Genomic DNA, 18,740 nt, shown 5'->3' with positions numbered 1-18,740 from the left:
GAAAACCAAGAGGGTCCAAAACAGTGGGGATGTAGCTGTCTTAACAAGCCAGAAATGATCATTTGTTATATTTTTATTTTATTGGGTTTCTAAAAAATAATACGTACCGTGTGTGTGTTTGTTTTGAGCAAGAAAAATGAGAAGAAAATTAGAATATTTTGATAAAGTTCTTTATTTTCTGTAATGCAATTAAAAAAAACTAAAATGTCATACTTTCTGGATTCATTACAAATTAACTGAAATATTGCAAGCCTTTTATTATTTTAATATTGCTGATTATGACTTACAGTTTCAGATTAAGATTCCCAGAATATACAAAATTTTTGAGATAGGATATTTGAGTTTTCTTAAGCTGTAAGCCATGATCAGCAATATTAAAATAATAAAAGGCTTGCAATATTTCAGTTGATTTGTAATGAATCCAGAATGTATGACATTTTTGTTTTTGTAATTGCATTACAGAAAATCACAATATTCTAATTTTCTGAGACAGTCCTGTATGTACTTCAGTGCTGTAGGGGCAGCAGAGGCAGAGACAGGCCTCCTAATTGGTGCTGGGCACTTCATCCCGCTGCATCCAGCAAAATTCAAACCGCCCGACCCGCGAGATTTGCATTGGGTCCCGCAACAAGAGTTGCCTTAAAATAAATAAACACAACTTAACTATCCTAAAAACGTGGTAGAAGCAAGTATGGGTAACTGCAGGCAGGGAGGGGGGGCGTGGTACAGGGAAGGGGGCGTGGTGCGAGTGGAGTGGGGGCGTGGTGAGAACTGCAGTGGGTGTGCTGCGATCCAAGCCAATCAGTGGGTTTACAATGACATCTCAATTTTGTATTATATTTATCTAATTTATTATAACTATTTCCATTAGATAATTGCGGATTCATCCAAGTATGTGTTTATCTATAATATATAGGCTACTGCTAAATGCCTAAATTGTAAATTGTGTATATATATATATATATATATATATATATATATATATATATATATATATATATATATTTAGACGTTTAATTCAGAGCGATTTAGGCCTACTAAGCAAGAACAAAAAATACATCAGATATGCTAAGTAGTATAACAGTGTCAAATATTAATTATACGTAAGGGTTAGTGTATCACGAAGATCTGTAATGATACTAAGCATATAGTAAATAGTGCTGTGCCTATATAAAAGATAAAAGTTTACGTGAACTGTGTGTGTGTGTGTGTGTGTGTGTGTGTGTGTGTGTGTGTGTGTGTGTGTGTGTGTGTGTGTGTGTGTGTGTGTGTGTGTGTGTGTGTGTGTATTTGCCTACCATCACATATTCATGCATTATTAATAGTTCCATGCATTTTTAGTGGTGGTGTATATACATGGTTATTAAAAATGAGCTTATAAGAGGTGACCTTAAAGTAAAGTGTTACCCTTCTTTCTTTCTTTCTTTCTTTCTTTCTTCAACCAGAGTTTATACATTTGCGACATACTGGACATTCACTCGAGAGCAAACCCCTTTGTCCCACCTGGTTTCTCAGGGTGCTCTATCAATAAAGTCTCTTCAATAGTTTGTCCCATAGTAATTCAAAAAGTGGATCACAAAGATAAAAGAATAAAATGATAAACGGTCGGGAAATATATGTTCCCCGCGTTTGAATTTCATTGGGCGGCTTGGTTTGCGGTACGCCCAGTGCTTAGTTCGCAGCACGCCCCCCTGTGATGTCACTCGCTACTCCCTGCCTGCAGTTACTCATGACTCGGTAGAAGGCTTACACGGTACGTTGTTGTTGTCTTTGTTTGTATACATTTATTTAATTTCATTGTTTGTTTATAAATGTGAATATTTCATTCAATGCGTTAAAATATATATTATTTGTTTATGTTTGCAGTTTTTCATGTTGTCTGTTGGAAAATAAATACCTTCAGATGTCAGTGGAGTGTTGTCTATATCTACCATATAAGAAGCTTTAGGAGCAGTTCTAGGTGAAACGACACACCCAAGTAGGACCAGACCTGTCAAGTCTCCCGTTTTGGCCAGAAACTTTGTTTTTCTTTTCTCTCTAATGTGTAAAATAAACTGAACCCAAAACAGGAAGAAAAAACAGCACAAAATAACACTTGGACTTGTGGAACCCCTACTTTACGTTCAGTTTTCTTTTTCCACTGCAGCATGAATGAATGAATGAATTTATTTTGAACATGTATATAAAAAATAAAAATAAACAGTAACATCTTCATATGCACATAGGTTTGAAAAAGGAGTAGGAAGAAATTTACACTTTTTCCTAGTTCCTACCCCTTTATCTACACAATATCCATATAAATATAATCTATATAAATACTACGTGGACATGCCTATTATTACATAATTATCCATATAAGTATATACAAAATATAAATATTACATACATTTATCAATATATAGAAAATACTAATATTATATAAATCTATATAAATATCCCTATAAATATATATATGCTACATAATAATATATAACATATATTACATAATTATAACTATCCCTCTCAACATAAAATATATACTACATAAATATCTAAACATATCTTAAGTCTAATATACAATTTTCCCTATTTTATTTGTTTATCACACTCCTCGTTAACCATGTCCTCTTCCATATACCTGTTTATAAATCATTTTTTGTATCTCTTTTTACACAGATTTATGTTAGTACTAGCATAACTGAACTGCTTCACTAAAACTTTAATTTTTCAAAATTAGAGGACCAAAATATTATTTTCTACCTTTCTTTTTTCCCCATTGTACCAAGCTTGTACCTAACCGTGACTTCTGTGTACCGTAGTTATTCCAACGTGATTATTGAGGTGCAAACGTGAGAAATAAAGAACAAAGTAGCTGTAACTCGGAGTTTTGCATCCGCAGGAGGAGAGACCGGTCTAACACTTTCCGGAGAAACACTTCCTGGAGTCGACTAGATATCAGACTCAAAGTCGCCAAAACATTCAATAAAAACCTTATTTATATATTGCTGAGTCGCTTGAGTCGTTCTGAAAGATGAGTAACTGAGATTTTAGTGTCTCAAGGGGGAAGGACTGATTTCAGTCAGCAGCACCAGAGAGCCACGAGTGAAAATGACAAAAGAAAATGTAAATGTTTCACCAGATCAGCGGCGGCTTGTCAATAGGGGGCGCTAGAGCGCCGCCCCCCATTAAAATTACAGGGGAAAAAATATATATATATAGACAGTACAGATAAATTACATAATAAAAAGTAATTATCACATCTGTGCACTCGTAAAATGTGTCTGACTTTTAATTTTTCAAGCCTTCCCATCCCATACTGGGTTTATTCAGAGTTGTTTTTTGTGCAGACTGCAATACATAGGTTTCAATGGCCAAATGAGTGTGTATGTTCTTCAACTTTTCTTCCATGTGACTTCATGCTGGTCTCTAATTGGCTACTCAAAGCTTGGATGTGGCAAGATAAAGCGCCTTTCTACAAAGAAATGTACGTTTTACGTCTCATTTATTCATTCACACACGCACTAATGTACTTGAGGAACAGTTAGGCACCAAATATAATATATTTAATTTTCTCAGATGGCAAAAATAAGAACTTTATTGATCCCACATAGGAGTAATTCATGTTATATCAGCTATAGAGAACAAGGTAGTGCCGAAAAACAATATATATCCCCCCTCACAAAAATAAAGAAACATATTCTCATCAACAAAACAAATTTAAATTTTTTCAAATAAAACATATTTGAACAATTTTTCAGACAATATCAAATGTCAATATCCCTATATAACTGAAAAAATCTGAAAAATGGTTCAAATGTTATTTTGTTACTTGAAAATTTTTACAAATTTTTTTTATGTAAAATATGCTGCATGTAGATGTAGTATATGTAGTGATATGTAATAAAAAAAATTATGTTCAAGTAGTTTATAGTTGTGTTGTAATCCCCACTCGCCAGTGCGCCCCCTTCCCCCCCCAAAAAAAAAAGTTTAATCACCAGCCGCCACTGCAATCAATGTGTATATAAACTGAAAATATTTAAAATAAATGTGCTTTAATCCCCCCTTGTGTTCATTTAGGCTCCATTATAAGAATTACATACACAGGAACGTCCACAGCATTTCAGTGTCAAAGGTCGGCCATAACTGTAGTTTTTAAGTGGTTGACAGGCAGTTATTTTAGATTAATTTATATAAATCTGTCTTAAAATGTAAGATACTGGACCTCAGTTGGGCTGGTGGGACGGCGGGATTTTTAAACCCAAAACTTGACAAGTAGTATGACTAGTTTTGGTTTATTTACATGGTTCATACCTGGCAAGTTCAGACTCGGGAGATAGAACAAGGGCAGGCATTTTAGTGTTTCTGCACTCGGACCTCCTCGAGCTACAGATTCAAATCCACCCAAACACTTGATAGGATTTAGAAAGGACCATGGCGTCCTGGCCAGACCTGTTACTTTTGTTTTTATTTAACCAGGTCGATCCCATTGAGATACAATGACCACTTCTTCAAGGGAAGCCTGGCCAAGACAGCAGCCAGAGAAACATTAAAAGTGCAACAATTAAAAACAGACACCACAAACTCACTCAATAAAAAAAAAAAAAAAAAAAAAAAAAAAAAAAAAAAAAACTCAAGATAAAGGAGAATTTACATTAAAACAAGTGTTAAAAGTAGCTGCTGCAAGATCCTTCATACGGCTTTTAAAATGTCCAACAGTGATGAGATTCTTCAGATTTAGTGTCTTCTGTAGGGAGTTCAGGCAGCAGGTGCAGAGAACTGAAAACAGGGTTTACCCGGTTCCAAATGCACCTTTAGCACATTTAGCAGATATAAATCATTGGAACGTAAGCAGTAATTGCTGTGGGTTCTGGAAATGTAGTTGCATAAATAATGTGGGAGTAGACCATGGACTGCTTTATAGATAAAACTGCACCAGTGGATGAGACGGCAGCGCTGTCATCGTTTTGGATGGTTTTCATGAGTTTCGGAGGAAAAAAATAACTTAATATGAACTCACTGAAGAGTATCAGGACCAGACAGGAGAAAAATAAAAGTATTGTAGGGGAAGATTTTTCTCTTCATTATGCACTTTGAGAGTCAAAATTTCATGAATAAAGTTGAAATGTTGAGGGGAAAAAAGGCAAATTTTGACTTCTCAAAATTGTATTTCCACATTTTCACTTTTTTCATAATAAAAATAAATCTTCCCCTCTAATATTTTTTCTCCTGCATGGCCCCGATACGCTTCCATATGAACTCAACTTAAAACTACATCCCTGACACAAAAAGGGACTCTTACAGGGTCACAAAAAAAGTAACGTGGCAAGACAGCGAAGCTCGTCACACCCAGGAATAATATTTACATGGTGGTTCATATCTGGCCAGTTTGGACTCGGGAGATACTTGGAAGACCAGGGTGATGAATTTGAGTCTAAGCAGTTGGAAGAGCAGCGCATTTGTCAGAGCAGAACAAAATCCACCTCAGTGTCTTCTGTAGGGAGTTCAGGCAGCAGGTGCAGAGAACTGAAAACAGGGTATACCCGGTTCTAAATGCACCTTTAGCACATTTAGCAGATATCATTGGAACGTAAGCAGTAATTGCTGTGGGTTCTGGAAATGTAGTTGCATAAATAATGTGGGAGTAGACCATGGACTGCTTTATAGATAAAACTGTACCAGTGGATGAGACGGCAGCGCTGTCGTCGTTTTGGTTTTCATGAGTTTGAGGAAAAAAAAAAAATGTATCAAATATGAACTCACTGAAGAGTATCAGGACCAGACAGGAGAAAAATAAAAGTAGCCTATTGTAGGGGAAGATTTTTTTCTTCATTATGCACTTTGAGAGTCAAAATTTCATGAATAAAGTTGAAATGTTGAGGGGAAAAAAAAGGCAAATTTTGACTTCTCAAAATTGTATTTCCACATTTTTCATAATAAAAATAAATCTTCCCCTCTAATATTTTTTCTCCTGCATGGCCCCGATACGCTTCCATATGAACTCAACTTAAAACTACATCCCTGACACAAAAAGGGACTCTTAAGGCTGAATTATACTTCTGCGTCAAAACGACGCCGTGTCTACGGCGTGTGGTTTTTGTACACGCAGAGGACACGCCGTCACATGCGCCGTCAGTGACGTGCACCTCCCGAAAATTGTAACTACGCGTCGAGGAGACGCCGACCACACGCAGACCGAGAGGGCTGTGATTGGTTCGTTTGAAAGCGAAGCATTTCCTGTTTCCGGTTTGAAGCAGTAGTGAACTTCCGGGGCTCTTTTCTTCGTTTATGTGTGATTTTTTTTGTTTTTGTTTTTTGCACAATAGTTGTCCTTATTTCTTTGATTTACTGTGACCGGAAAAAGTCGGATAAACCATTCAGAAAAAGATCGCTAACTAGTGGCCGCGGGGGGTACTGCACCACGACCAAATGGAGAGACGGAGAAGTCTGAACGGTTCGTGACGGCACCACGGGTGCGCCGTGTGCTCTGCGTGTGACGCAGAACTGTAATTCAGCCTTTAACCTCCTATAAGATTTAGACTGACCCACGGCCTCCTGGGGAGACTTTAACAGTTACTTTGGATGGTTTTGAGATTGTTGAGAGAAACTTACATTTCCTTACCTTTCCACAAAAATGACAACCAGCTTTTCCTAGCTCTTAATGTGAAGTGCATTCTGGGACAATCTTTTGTCCCACGAGGTTGCTGCGTTGCCAGATCCAACTGGAGCCTCAACCAAACATGTGGAAAAGCCTCCAAAAGTAACAAATAAATCCTACATTTACTGTTGGTGCATCTGTAAAGTTCTGGCGCCAGTCTAAACCTGAAAGTACTTTATTTTTAACATTTAGCACCCCACCACTAACTCCACCTAGGGCTGTTCGATTTTACCCAAAAATAAAATCGATTTTTTTCCTCTCAAAATCCGATTACGATTATTTTGTGAATTGACAAAAGCCAAAGAAATTATTTCAAATATGCTGTTTTTTTATTGAACATTTGCCCCATTGGGCTTTAAGTGCAAACTTTGCTCTTATTAAACCAAAAATGAATGAATAAAGTGCAAAACTCTGTAAAATAAGTCGAAAAAAAGTTTAAAAAAATAAAATAATAGTTTTATCTCTGAAAAAAAAAAATATCAGCAAATCAGCACTTGCAAACATACAGTAAGTTATATTTCCAGTTAAATAAAACAAGACATTTTCTAATTAAACTAAACTGGGTCTTTGCATGCTAAATAATAATGCAACCCATGAAGGAGGTAGAGGTGTGTAATGTCAGTCATTACATTTGCTGTTCACATTTGCAAGGAACACGAGCCGGTCTACCGCATCTGGCTTGAGGGATGCCCGGTGGCATGTTACAACGCCCCCTCCTACACTAAAGAGCCTCTCCCATGGGGCACTTGTTGCAGGTATTTCAATCATTAATATGTGTGCAGACAAGGTAAAAAAAAAAGTGAAAAATCGATTTTACGATTTTCACGTTTTAACATCGTTCCAATTACATAATCGCGATTACGATTTAAAATCGATTAATCGAACAGCCCTAACTCCACCCATGTCAGACTAACCATGCCCCTAAACCCCCAAAACAAGAGAAACGAGGACAAAGAACTTTGTTCACGTGGAGTTTATTTGACATTTCAGTGGGATGGACAGATGCTCCTCGCCCTCCACCTGCAGGAGAAGAAAAGCTGAGGTCACAGAGACGCAGCGAGAAGACGATGGACGAGCAGAGCTGAGGTCGCTCAGACATCCAAGGAAGGATTGGACCGTCACGGGTCGTGAGACCTCCGGTGGAAACTACGAATGGCAGGAAAAGTCGTCATCACAGCGACCCGTCAGCTCTACGTTCCTCAACACCAGACACCCACCTGGAAACAGCCGGCGTCACCGCTGGACCTCTGCCCCGCCGCGGTGGACATCCCGCACCTGAAACCAACAACAACGCAACACGTTAGCAAAGATCTTCTATACACAAGATAGCGCATTGCCGTTACTGGCATTGGTTTGAAACGGTATACACTTCCTGTCTCCTAAGTGGGCGTGGCCGCCCCTCTGACCTCACTTCCGGTCTCCTAAGTGGGCGTGGTCGCCCCTCTGACCTCACTTCCGGTCTCCTAAGTGGGCGTGGTCGCCCCTCTGACCTCACTTCCGGTCTCCTAAGTGGGCGTGGCCGCCCCTCTGACCTCACTTCCTTCTCCTAAGTGGGCGTGGCCGCCCCGCTGACCTCACTTCCGGTCTCCTAAGTGGGCGTGGCCGCCCCTCTGACCTCACTTCCGGTCTCCTAAGTGGGCGTGGTCGCCCCTCTGACCTCACTTCCGGTCTCCTAAGTGGGCGTGGTCGCCCCTCTGACCTCACTTCCGGTCTCCTAAGTGGGCGTGGCCGCCCCTCTGACCTCACTTCCTTCTCCTAAGTGGGCGTGGCCGCCCCTCTGACCTCACTTCCGGTCTCCTAAGTGGGCGTGGCCGCCCCTCTCCCCACATCGTTTTGGAACATACAACACTAGATACAGTACAACTTTCTTCCAAAAAGACTTAAATAATAAAAATAACAGTATTATTAAGCAAAGAAGCAAGTTTTATTTTAGTTTTAAACTTCATTTTATCCGATGGGAAAACGATGAGAGCCAAATCTGGCGAGAGTGTGTTGCTCAGACAGAGACAGGTCTCAAACAAAGTTCATTTTCTCCCAATCTGTCGGTCTGAAAATGTCCATTTTGGTGTCAGAATGTTCAGAAGGTTTGTGGCTTTTGAAAAATGTTACCCATATTTTCTTAGGTTACTATGGGGCGAAGGAATTGGTAATAATCTGTGCTCACGTTCACTTTTCCCATAGGACTCAATAGACTCAGGACCTACTTCCTGTCTCCTAAAGGGGCGTGGCAGTCACGTGACACAGATACAAGAAACCGAACCGTAGTGGGCTGTAGAGTTTATTGAACGTCTCTGACGTTAGTCTGAAACCGGAGGAGAGGAAGCCGTTACCACGGAGACGGAAGGTTCGCTCAGACATCCAAGGAAGGATTGGACCGTCACGGGTCGTGAGACCTCCGGTGGAAACTACGAATGGCAGGAAAAGTCGTCATCACGGCGAACACCTCGTCTCTAACACCCCCCACTGGATAAACGTGAAGGAAAAGAGTTTAATTCAGAAGAATTCATTCTGAATTTAAAATCATGCAACCGTGGCCATTGATGCTCTGGACGCCTCTGCAAAAAACTCAAAATCTTAAGAATATTTGTCTTATGTCTAGTTAAAATGTCTCATTTTTAGCCAAAAAACATCTCATTACACTTAAAACAAGACTCTTCACTGGAAAAAAAACAATTTTCATCTGTTTCAAGTAGATTTTCACTCAAAGTGGAAAAATCGATTAGAAAAAAAAATATTTTTTTGCTTGTAATAAGATAAATCTTGTCCCACTGGCAGATTTTCTACATATTTCAGGTGAAAATTTACTTGAAACAGGTGAATTGTCAAATATTAAGTTATTTTTCCTGGTAATGACTCTTGTTTTAAGTGTAATGAGATTTTTTGCCTAAAAATGACATTTTAACTAGAAATAAGACAAATATCCCTGGAAAGATTTTGAGTTTTCGCAGTGAGCTGGGCACCTATGACGCTTTCGTTCAGTGTGAATGCACAGTAACAACTGGAAAACGGATATATTTCTCCTCATAACGATTAAATAAACTTTTCCTTTTCAAAGTGTAAAAACTCTAAAGATGACCAGATAAATTCCCTCCAAAATTAAGACCCCTGCATTGACATTTAAAGGCCGTATTTTAGGGAAACTGAAGACTCTAAGGACCCGTGTCCGTCCTGCTGCTGCAAACTCACGTCTAACGGAGGAGACTCGTCTGCAGGTCCGGTCCTCCCAGCCGTCGCCGTCCTGAAAGACACGGTTCAGTTTTAGCTACAGGAAGTAGAAGAAACGGAGAAGAAAGTGTTCTGATTGTTCGCTCAGACATCCAAGGAAGGATTGGGCCGTCACGGGTCGTGAGACCTCCGGTGGAAACTACGAATGGCAGGAAAAGTCGTCATCACAGCGAACACCTCGTCTCTAAACAGTAACTAGTTTCTACACCAACCTGAAGTCTCCGTGGTAACAGGAACTCCCAGCAGGGACAACTGGAACCTGAAACAAGAAACAAGCTCCATTTCAGACGAGCAGGGCTGGGAATTGATTCAAATGTCAAATCAAATTTAAGATTCAGAATCGATCATCAAGATTTGATCCAATTCCGATATTGATTTGAGTTTGTGTTATTAAAACAGTTTTTTCAGCTGTTGCATGAATGATATGACTGTAGTTCTGCAAAATATTAATACTAGTATTAAATTGAGATTCAGCAGCAAGTATTGGCACCTAATGATGCTGTAAGGACCAATCAGCTCCCAGAATGCTGATAGAACTGAAACAGAAACATCATGGAGCAGAATTACCAAACAGATCCAGGACAGCAAATAGACGGATGAAATTGTTTTTCGGTTTTTAATTTTTGGAGAATTAGCTTTTTATGCAAATGTATCCCCAAGAAAGTATATAAGCCAATGAAATAGACAATTTATGCAATTATTACTGAAAACTTTAATGTTTTCATTCAACATATTTAAGGCAAAAACAAAAAAAATAAATAAAAACACCAAGTTAATTGTATGAAATAAACAACTCAAATATGCCTCTCAATATCCATTTAAAGTGCAAAAAAAAGAAAAATTGCAACAGCTCAAAAGAGCATGTGTGAATTAAATGATGCAACTACTGGGATTAAAGTTCACCGGGTGAAGGAAAAAAAAAAAAAAAAAAAACCCCAATCTTCAGACATACGGATCGATTTTTAGGAATTAATATGAGGATCAATTTAGAATTGGAAAACCGATTTTTTCAACATAGGACTACAGACGAGTGGCGTGTTACCGGGGCGACAAGTTTGTCATTTGGGCCAGTTTAAATTTGTAAATGAACCCAGCCGGGGGAGTAAGACACCAAACACGTCCGGCTGATGCTGTTACCATGGAAACTGTCTGCTCAGGGCGTCTACAGGGTTGACCAAGTTAAATTTAAGATCAAAAAGACAGTTCCACATTTTGAACCCAATGTAACAATGTGAACAGTTGAACCGTAAGCTCAGGAATCCAGTGCCGAGGTTGCCAGATCTGACAAGTTCCAGCCCAAACGTGATGTAAAACCCAATGAAAAACCAGTACAGATCATACTTTCTCCATGTTAAAACTAAATGCGTAATAAATTTCACGTCATAAGTAAATCAAGCTTCACAAAGCCACTAAATAGCCCCAAAAAGTTCAGGCTCCAAACAAAGACTACAATTAAATTAAGTAAATTGTATCAAATATGAGTTTATTGTGCAACACTGACACACTGGGTTGTACGGGATTCAGTCTCAATGTTTAAACTTTTGTGACTAATGAGCACGGTTTTTAATGATTTTGTGTTTCACATGAGCAAAGTTCAGGTAGAAACATTTAGTTCATGTAAAAACAGCAGTCAGATCAGCAAAAATGTCAGTTTGCTGGATGAAATAGATCAATTTGGATGTTGCTTATTTGCGCATAAAGTTGCCAGCCAGCTTTGCTGAGGTGTTTTTTTGCACCTTGACACTATTTATACACAGTGTGAAGATGCCCTTTTCAAAACCTCCATCCCAGTGTAATCCTCTTTTGGAAAATTGGCGCCTTATAACAACTCAAATTTCCTGTTTTATGTATTCAAACTTTGTCAATAAAGCAGATTGATTCTTTCATAGACAATGACCGGCAGCTGGGCGCCGATGATGCTTTCGGTGTGAATGCAAAGTAACAACTGGAAACAAATAAACTTTTACTTTTCAAACTGTAAAAACGTTTTAAAGATGACCGGATAAATTCCCTCCAAAATTAAGACTCTTGCATTGACATTTAAAGGCCGTATTTTAGGTAGGGCTGGGGGTCGATTCAAATTTCAAGAATCGATTCAGAATCCATTATCAAGATTTGATCCGATTCGTTTCCGATATTGATTTGGGTTAGTGTTATTAAAACTGTTTTTTGAGCTGTTGATGCAGTAAGGACCAATCAGCTCCCAGAATGCTGATAGAACTGCTTTCAGAAACATCATGTCTGGCAGAATTATCAAACAGATCCAGGGAGGAAACAGACGGATGAAATCGGTTTTATTTTTTCCCACATTCCATTTGTCTATTTTGGTTTTCTTAATTTTTGAGCATTTTTTGCAAATGTAACCCCAAGACAGTATATAAAGTAATGAAATATAGACAATTTATGCAATTATAACCTAACACTTTAATGTTTTCATACCTTTAAACATATTTAAAGGCAAAAACATGGCACCAGTTATTCTCGTGTCCAACAAAACATTCCTTTTTTGGGGATAAACAAAAAAATAACCAAAAGTTGTAATGTAACGATGAAAAAAAAAAAATACAAAAGAAAAAAAATTTGATCTTTAGACATGAATTGATTTTTAGGAATTAATATGAGTATCGATTTAGAATTTCGAATCGATTTTTTCAACACAGGTCTAATTTTAGGGAAACTGAAGACTCTAAGGACCCGTGTCCGTCCTGCTGCTGCAAACTCACGTCTAACGGAGGAGACTCGTCTGCAGGTCCGGTTCTCCCAGGCATCGCCGTCCTGAAAGACACGGTTCAGTTTTAGCAACAGGAAGTAGAAGCGGAGAAAAAAAAAAAAGGTTCCGATTGGTCGCTCAGACATCCAAGGAAGGATTGGACCGTCACGGGTCGTGAGACCTCCGGTGGAAACTACGAATGGCAGGAAAAGTCGTCATCACAGCGACCCGTCAGCTCTACCTTTCTAATGATCAGACACCCACCTGGAAACAAAGGCCACTGCAGTCGGACTTCATCAGTTACCTGAAACGGGAAAAAAAAACGCAACACGTTAGTCTGAAACCGGAGGAGAGGAAGCAGTTGCCACGGAAACGACGGGTTCGCTCAGACATCCAAGGAAGGATTGGACCGTCACGGGTCGTGAGACCTCCGGTGGAAACTACGAATGGCAGGAAAAGTCGTCATCACAGCGACCCGGACAAACAAACTGAAGACGTGGAGACTCCGTACCTGCTCTGGTCTCCGGCGGCGATGACATCACCAGGGGGCGGAGCTACAACGCAGAGACGGCCAGTCTGGAGGGAGAGAAAAACGAGTCAGTCCTGATACCAGAGAGTCCGGTGCACGTTTAAAATAACCTGCCGATGTTCGCTCAGACATCCAAGGAAGGATTGGACCGTCACGGGTCGTGAGACCTCCGGTGGAAACTACGAATGGCAGGAAAAGTCGTCATCACGGCGAACATCAACACAGCTGGCGCCATTTCTTCTACCAAGGTTTAAGCCCCTCCCACTCCGTCTGGCGAGTGACGTCTCTGAACTACGGTCTCCGGTCGGAAAGAGAAGCCGCCGCCCCTCTGCTCGCCAAAGACGCTTGGCTGAATTTAAACGCCACAGATGGAAGATTTCAAAATAAAAGCCCAAATTGAATGATTCAAGGATCTCGGAGCATCTGACTTACTAAAGTCTAACGGGATGTGTTCACACAAAGCTACCGTACGCAACCACAAGAGGGAGACGGACCACTTGGGTCAGTTATAGCCAGACACAATCTATATTTTCACTGTTATGAGGATGATCTGCAAATCTATCTGCCATTTAAACCCAGAGATAGATGCACAAAGTTCCTGCTTGCATGCGTTACATCAAGCAGTGGTCGGACCAGAACATCCTGCACTTAAACCAGGACGAGAAAGTCCATTGTGTTTGGGGAACTGACAACTTGTGTCGTCTCTCAGTCCTTATGTCAGAAATCTGGCTGTGATTGATAGGTAGGGCTGGGCGATATGGACCAAAAGTCATATCTCGATATTTTCTAGCTGAATGGCGATACTCGATATTTTTTCTGTACCATAATTGGAGTTTCCCCCAAAGCATTATAGCATAGCATCTCTGTTAGCTTCATGTTTTTCTGAGGCAAACCCTTAAAAAAAGTCAGTTTTAATACAAAGCCTCGTGTCAAATGTCACACAGGTTCCTTTATTAACAGAGATCTGCACAATATCAAAATGTATAAAACTAATGAAATAAAAATAAACTGCCTGCATATATAGAATAAAAATGCTTCTTGAATAAAATATCCCTTTCCTGCATAACAATTAAATTAAAATACACTGCAATTAATACAATGTAGACAGTAACAGGCAGACTTTTCCACTGAGGTTGACAGTTTTGCAAATATCAAATAAAACATTCAAGTCAATTTGTCACAAAATAAGCTATATCAAAATCATAAAAAAAAAATATTTTTTAATCGATAAACGATATTGTCTGGTACCATATCGCGTTTGAAAATATATCGATATTAAAATCTTGATATATCGCCCAGCCCTATTGATAGGTTTTTTTTTTTTATTTGACAAAAGTTGATGTCATTAGGAAGTTTTTTTTTATCAGTTACGCCTCCTAACCAAAGTAAAATCTTTTTTTAAATCGTCACGACCTGTTGAAAGCTGTTCACGCTCCAATCAGTTCCAGTTTACTATTGTAATGAACTACAAGTTGGCGTCTCCAAGTCGTCTATTAGTCGCCTGCCGTCTCTTAACACTAAAAACAGTGTCTCACAACCTGGGGTCCGGCCCCCCCGGGGGGTGCGAAACTTTTTTTTTTTTTAAATGGCCAAAATATATTTCTACATTATTTAGCAGGATACAAACTTAAAAAAGTATTATATAATTATTCAATATTTAATCATATTACTACTCCGACAGGTTGTTAAAAGGAAATTTTTTTTTTTTAATTTTTGCTCTTATATTAAGACATTTTTCAGAAATTATTTTATGTTCTTGAAATTATTATTTGTGTGTATTTTATACATTGGTGACACAAAATAAAAAAGGTGAGAAAAACAAAGTACAGGGTAAACCAAAGAGAAATGTATCAAAAAAACATAATTAATGTTATTTTTTTCAATTAAAGATTTGTAACGAATCACTTTACTCTTTTGGTGCCAGTACGTACGGGTCGGGGGGGCCTGGGTGGGCTTAGACACAAGTAGAGGGGGGAACAAGGAAAAAAGGTTGGGAACCACTGCTCTAAAAGACATGAGCACATGACTCCGGTCCTCTATTCACTCCATTGGTTTCCTGTCCATTTTAGAGTTGATATTAAACTTCAATGTTTGTTTTTAAAGCCCTCATCGGCCTTGCCCCGCCCTATTTATCGGAGTTTATAACGGTGCGTGAGCCTGGCAGGTAGGAATGGGCGATATTTTACCGTTCACGATAAACCGTCAAAAAAATTCCCCACGATAAGAATTTGTATCTTGCGGTAAAAACGATAAATTCCCGTTGATGTTTTTGTGTAAAGCTGATTTATGGTTCTGTGTTAAATCCACGCACTACGTGAAGGAAGGAAGGAGCCTGAAAAAGAAAGAAAGAAATGAGCCTGAAAAAGAAAGAAAGAAAGAAAGAAAGGAGCCTGAAAAGAAAGAAAGAAATGAGCCTGAAAAAGAAAGAAAGAAATGAGCCTGAAAAAGAAAGAAAGAAAGAAATGAGCCTGAAAAGAAAGAAAGAAATGAGCCTGAAAAAGAAAGAAAGAAATGAGCCTGAAAAAGAAAGAAAGAAATGAGCCTAAGAAAGAAAGAAAGAAAGAAAGAACTAAGCCTGAAAGAAAGAAAGAAAGAAAGATAGAAAGATAAATTCCCATTGGTGATGTTTTTGTGTAACAAACATGGCGGATCTGAGAGCGAGATAGATTTATAGTAAAAAGGTGGAGTTGAATTGGTATTTTTTTTTTATCGTCATTTTTATCGTTATTGGAATAAATGCCAGAAATTATCGTGATACATTTTTTAGTCCAAATCGCCCATCCCTACTGGCAGGGCGTTGAGATCCTCAAACCAACTGTTGTTGGAGGAGCCCAGGTCAAAGGTCAAGCGCGGGGGGGACCGAGCCTTTTCACCCACCATCTCTGACCTGTGCCTTTATAAATCATGGCTTAAAACCGTTATTTAGTTATTTAGTATGGCTTTTAAAACCCCAGTAGTGCAGTAACACTTTTAATTCTATTCTACTTTTTGCTCTGTCTTATGATTGTATTTCTGTGTGTTTTATTCTGTAAAGCACTTTGGCTCACCTAGAGGTGGCTGTAAAGGGCTGTATAAATAAAGTACATTTACATTTATCTGTTACTTTGTTGGCCTAAATTTTCCCAGCATGCATCCTGGTGGCAGACACTAAACTGCAGGTTTAGGAATGTTTTTTAACTCAAGTACATAAACTCACTTGGTTCCACGGGGCCAGCGACCCCCATCAGCTCCAGACTCGGCCCCCTCAAGTCGTCCGGCGCCAGAACCTGCGTGAACATCAACACTCGCGTCAGAAAGGTGAACGAAGCCCAACGGGGCCTCAGCGCCGGCAGAACCAGCGCTCAGACATCCAAGGAAGGATTGGACCGTCTTTGGTCGTGAGACCTCCGGTGGAAACTACGAATGGCAGGAAAAGTCGTCATCACGGCGCCGGGAGAAGAGTCTTACGCATCGAAAGGGACTCTCACCTGGAGCTGACGGCGTCGTCTCGAGACGACTGCGCCTCCAGACCCTGAAAGGAGAATCAGGCGGTTAAAACGCGGAATGTCAGACATCTGGACAAAATCTCCCATCTGCAGATCTTTAAGTTCAATATTTGAGATTGAGTGAAAGTTGGATCTCTGTGCTGATCATGTTATTAGGATAGAAACAAAAAAATTATGAAATTCCTGTTTCCTACTTATAATGATGTTATCTATTATACAGGACTGTCTCAGAAAATTAGAATATTGTGATAAAGTTCTTTATTTTCTGTAATGCAATTTAAAAAAAATGTCATACATTCTGGATCATACATTATGGCTTACAGCTTAAGATTCCCAGAATATTCTAATTTTTTTGAGATGCCATGATCAGCAATATTAAAATAATAAAAGGCTTGCAATATTTCAGTTGATTTGTAATGAATCCAGAATGTATGACATTTTTAAATCACAGAAAATAAAAAAGGACTTTATCACAATATTCTAATTTTCTGAGACAGTCCTGTACGGATAACTTGGATTCTAAATATTCAAACATTATCAACTTGGGGATTATTTTGGGTAAATATCATATTCACACTTGTAAGTGGAGTGGAAACTTTCCCTCCTTTACTTTTTTTTTTGACCAACTACTTTAAATCTATGAAAAAGAATAATATTGAATAGGGTTGCCATGAAACTGTACTCTTCCATAACGTTTCTTGTGTGAGTCTGTTACCTTCACCATTGTTGCTGTAATTATTTCCTAATTTACCTTTTTCACCCTGGCTTGATCTGTACATCCTTTGTGTTCAATAAAGTTTAGAAAATATATGACGGAAACAGCGTTTGGAACTTATTTACCAAAATAAAACATGGTGGATTAGTTAGTTCAGAGCATTTCCACATAAATAACTGGTCAAAACTGAGTTTTCAAAGATAATAATCAGGTTTTTGTTAAATAAATTAATCTAAAAGTATTTATTTAAAAAAAGAAAAGTAGGAATGAGAAGATAATTTATAATCCAGTTACTATCCAGCATGTGTCGCAACTGCTGGATATCCGTTTAATTACAAACGTATAAACACAAATAACTGGTTTAAATACACGAAAAACAGTGTTGATTAAACAAAAGTGTTGATTAAATCAAAGTTAATCAGATTTATTCTGTTTTATTTTCATGAAACTACGTCACGTGTCTCTCAACAGGTTTCAACATGGAGTCAATCAACCGCCATCCGGCAAATACAACCCACATCTAATAAATATTTCACCCAATAATGACTTAAAACACGACAACAATTAAATACAGTCAGTTATTTGTTGTGTAAAGGGGATATTTTAGTCATATTTACCATCATTGCAGAGCCACGTCTGTCCCCTCGGTGGCTTGGCTGGAAATGACCGCGCCTGCGCAGTGTTCCGCCTTTTATAGCTGCTGAACTGGTTTAAGGCGGTTTGGCGCCTCCTGCCGGACTGGAGGTTTAACGACGACACGATTTAGGGGTTTGATTGTCACAAAACATCAGTTTTAGAAACGTGCAGGGGCGAAAATCCCAGGGGGGACAGGGGGGACAAGTCCCCCCCATTAGTAAAGCTGTCCCCCCCTAGAATAATTTGAGACAGAATTAATAATTTTGGAACAATGCAGTAGTATTTAGTAGTGATGCACCAAAATGAAAATTTGTGGCCGAAACCGAAAATAATAATAAACAGTAAAATCTCATTACACTTCAAGTAAATTTTTACTTGAAATAAGTAGAAAAATCTGCCAGTGGAACAAGATTTATCTTCTCATTACAAGCAAAAAAATCTTGTTCCACTGGCAGATTTTTCTACTTATTTTAAGTGAAAATCTACTTGAAACAGGTGAAAATTGTTGTTTTTTCCAGTGATGAGTCTTGTTTTAAGTGTAATGAGATTTTTTTTAACTAAAAATGAGACATTTTAACTAGAAATAAGATGAATATTCTTGTTAAGATTGTGAGTTTTTGCAGTGCACTCGTGACGCCTACTGCAAAAACTCAAAATCTTACTAGGAATATTTGTCTTATTTCTAGTTTAAATCACTCATTTTTAGTCAAAAAAATCTCATTACACTTAAAACAAGAGTCATCACTGGAAAAATAACTTTTTTCACCTGTTTCAAGTAAATTTTCACTTGAAATAAGTAGAAAAAT

At 38.6% G+C, this 18,740-nt stretch overlaps 7 non-coding genes across 7 annotated transcripts; all 7 read right to left on the bottom strand.

Annotated features, from left to right (window-relative positions):
• Positions 1 to 7,721: 7,721 nt before the first annotated feature.
• LOC133420964 (small nucleolar RNA SNORD14) lies at positions 7,722 to 7,814 on the bottom strand. Its single transcript, XR_009770657.1, has one exon. It is a non-coding gene; the product is annotated as a small nucleolar RNA SNORD14 (small nucleolar RNA).
• Positions 7,815 to 8,980: 1,166 nt separating this feature from the next.
• On the bottom strand, positions 8,981 to 9,073 carry LOC133420967 (small nucleolar RNA SNORD14). Its single transcript, XR_009770660.1, has one exon. It is a non-coding gene; the product is annotated as a small nucleolar RNA SNORD14 (small nucleolar RNA).
• An 866-nt stretch (positions 9,074 to 9,939) lies between these two features.
• Positions 9,940 to 10,032, bottom strand: LOC133420961 (small nucleolar RNA SNORD14). The gene has a single exon (XR_009770653.1). It is a non-coding gene; the product is annotated as a small nucleolar RNA SNORD14 (small nucleolar RNA).
• Positions 10,033 to 12,703: 2,671 nt separating this feature from the next.
• LOC133420963 (small nucleolar RNA SNORD14) lies at positions 12,704 to 12,796 on the bottom strand. The gene has a single exon (XR_009770656.1). It is a non-coding gene; the product is annotated as a small nucleolar RNA SNORD14 (small nucleolar RNA).
• A 154-nt stretch (positions 12,797 to 12,950) lies between these two features.
• Positions 12,951 to 13,043, bottom strand: LOC133420962 (small nucleolar RNA SNORD14). The gene has a single exon (XR_009770655.1). It is a non-coding gene; the product is annotated as a small nucleolar RNA SNORD14 (small nucleolar RNA).
• A 175-nt stretch (positions 13,044 to 13,218) lies between these two features.
• Positions 13,219 to 13,311, bottom strand: LOC133420966 (small nucleolar RNA SNORD14). Its single transcript, XR_009770659.1, has one exon. It is a non-coding gene; the product is annotated as a small nucleolar RNA SNORD14 (small nucleolar RNA).
• A 3,124-nt stretch (positions 13,312 to 16,435) lies between these two features.
• LOC133420965 (small nucleolar RNA SNORD14) lies at positions 16,436 to 16,528 on the bottom strand. The gene has a single exon (XR_009770658.1). It is a non-coding gene; the product is annotated as a small nucleolar RNA SNORD14 (small nucleolar RNA).
• Positions 16,529 to 18,740: the final 2,212 nt, after the last annotated feature.

Source organism: Cololabis saira, chromosome 20, assembly GCF_033807715.1.
Source record: "Cololabis saira isolate AMF1-May2022 chromosome 20, fColSai1.1, whole genome shotgun sequence".
In the NCBI taxonomy this organism is placed as follows: domain Eukaryota; kingdom Metazoa; phylum Chordata; class Actinopteri; order Beloniformes; family Belonidae; genus Cololabis; species Cololabis saira.
The sequence above is the reverse complement of the archived record's forward strand: the minus strand, read 5'-3'. Positions and strand labels throughout refer to the sequence as shown.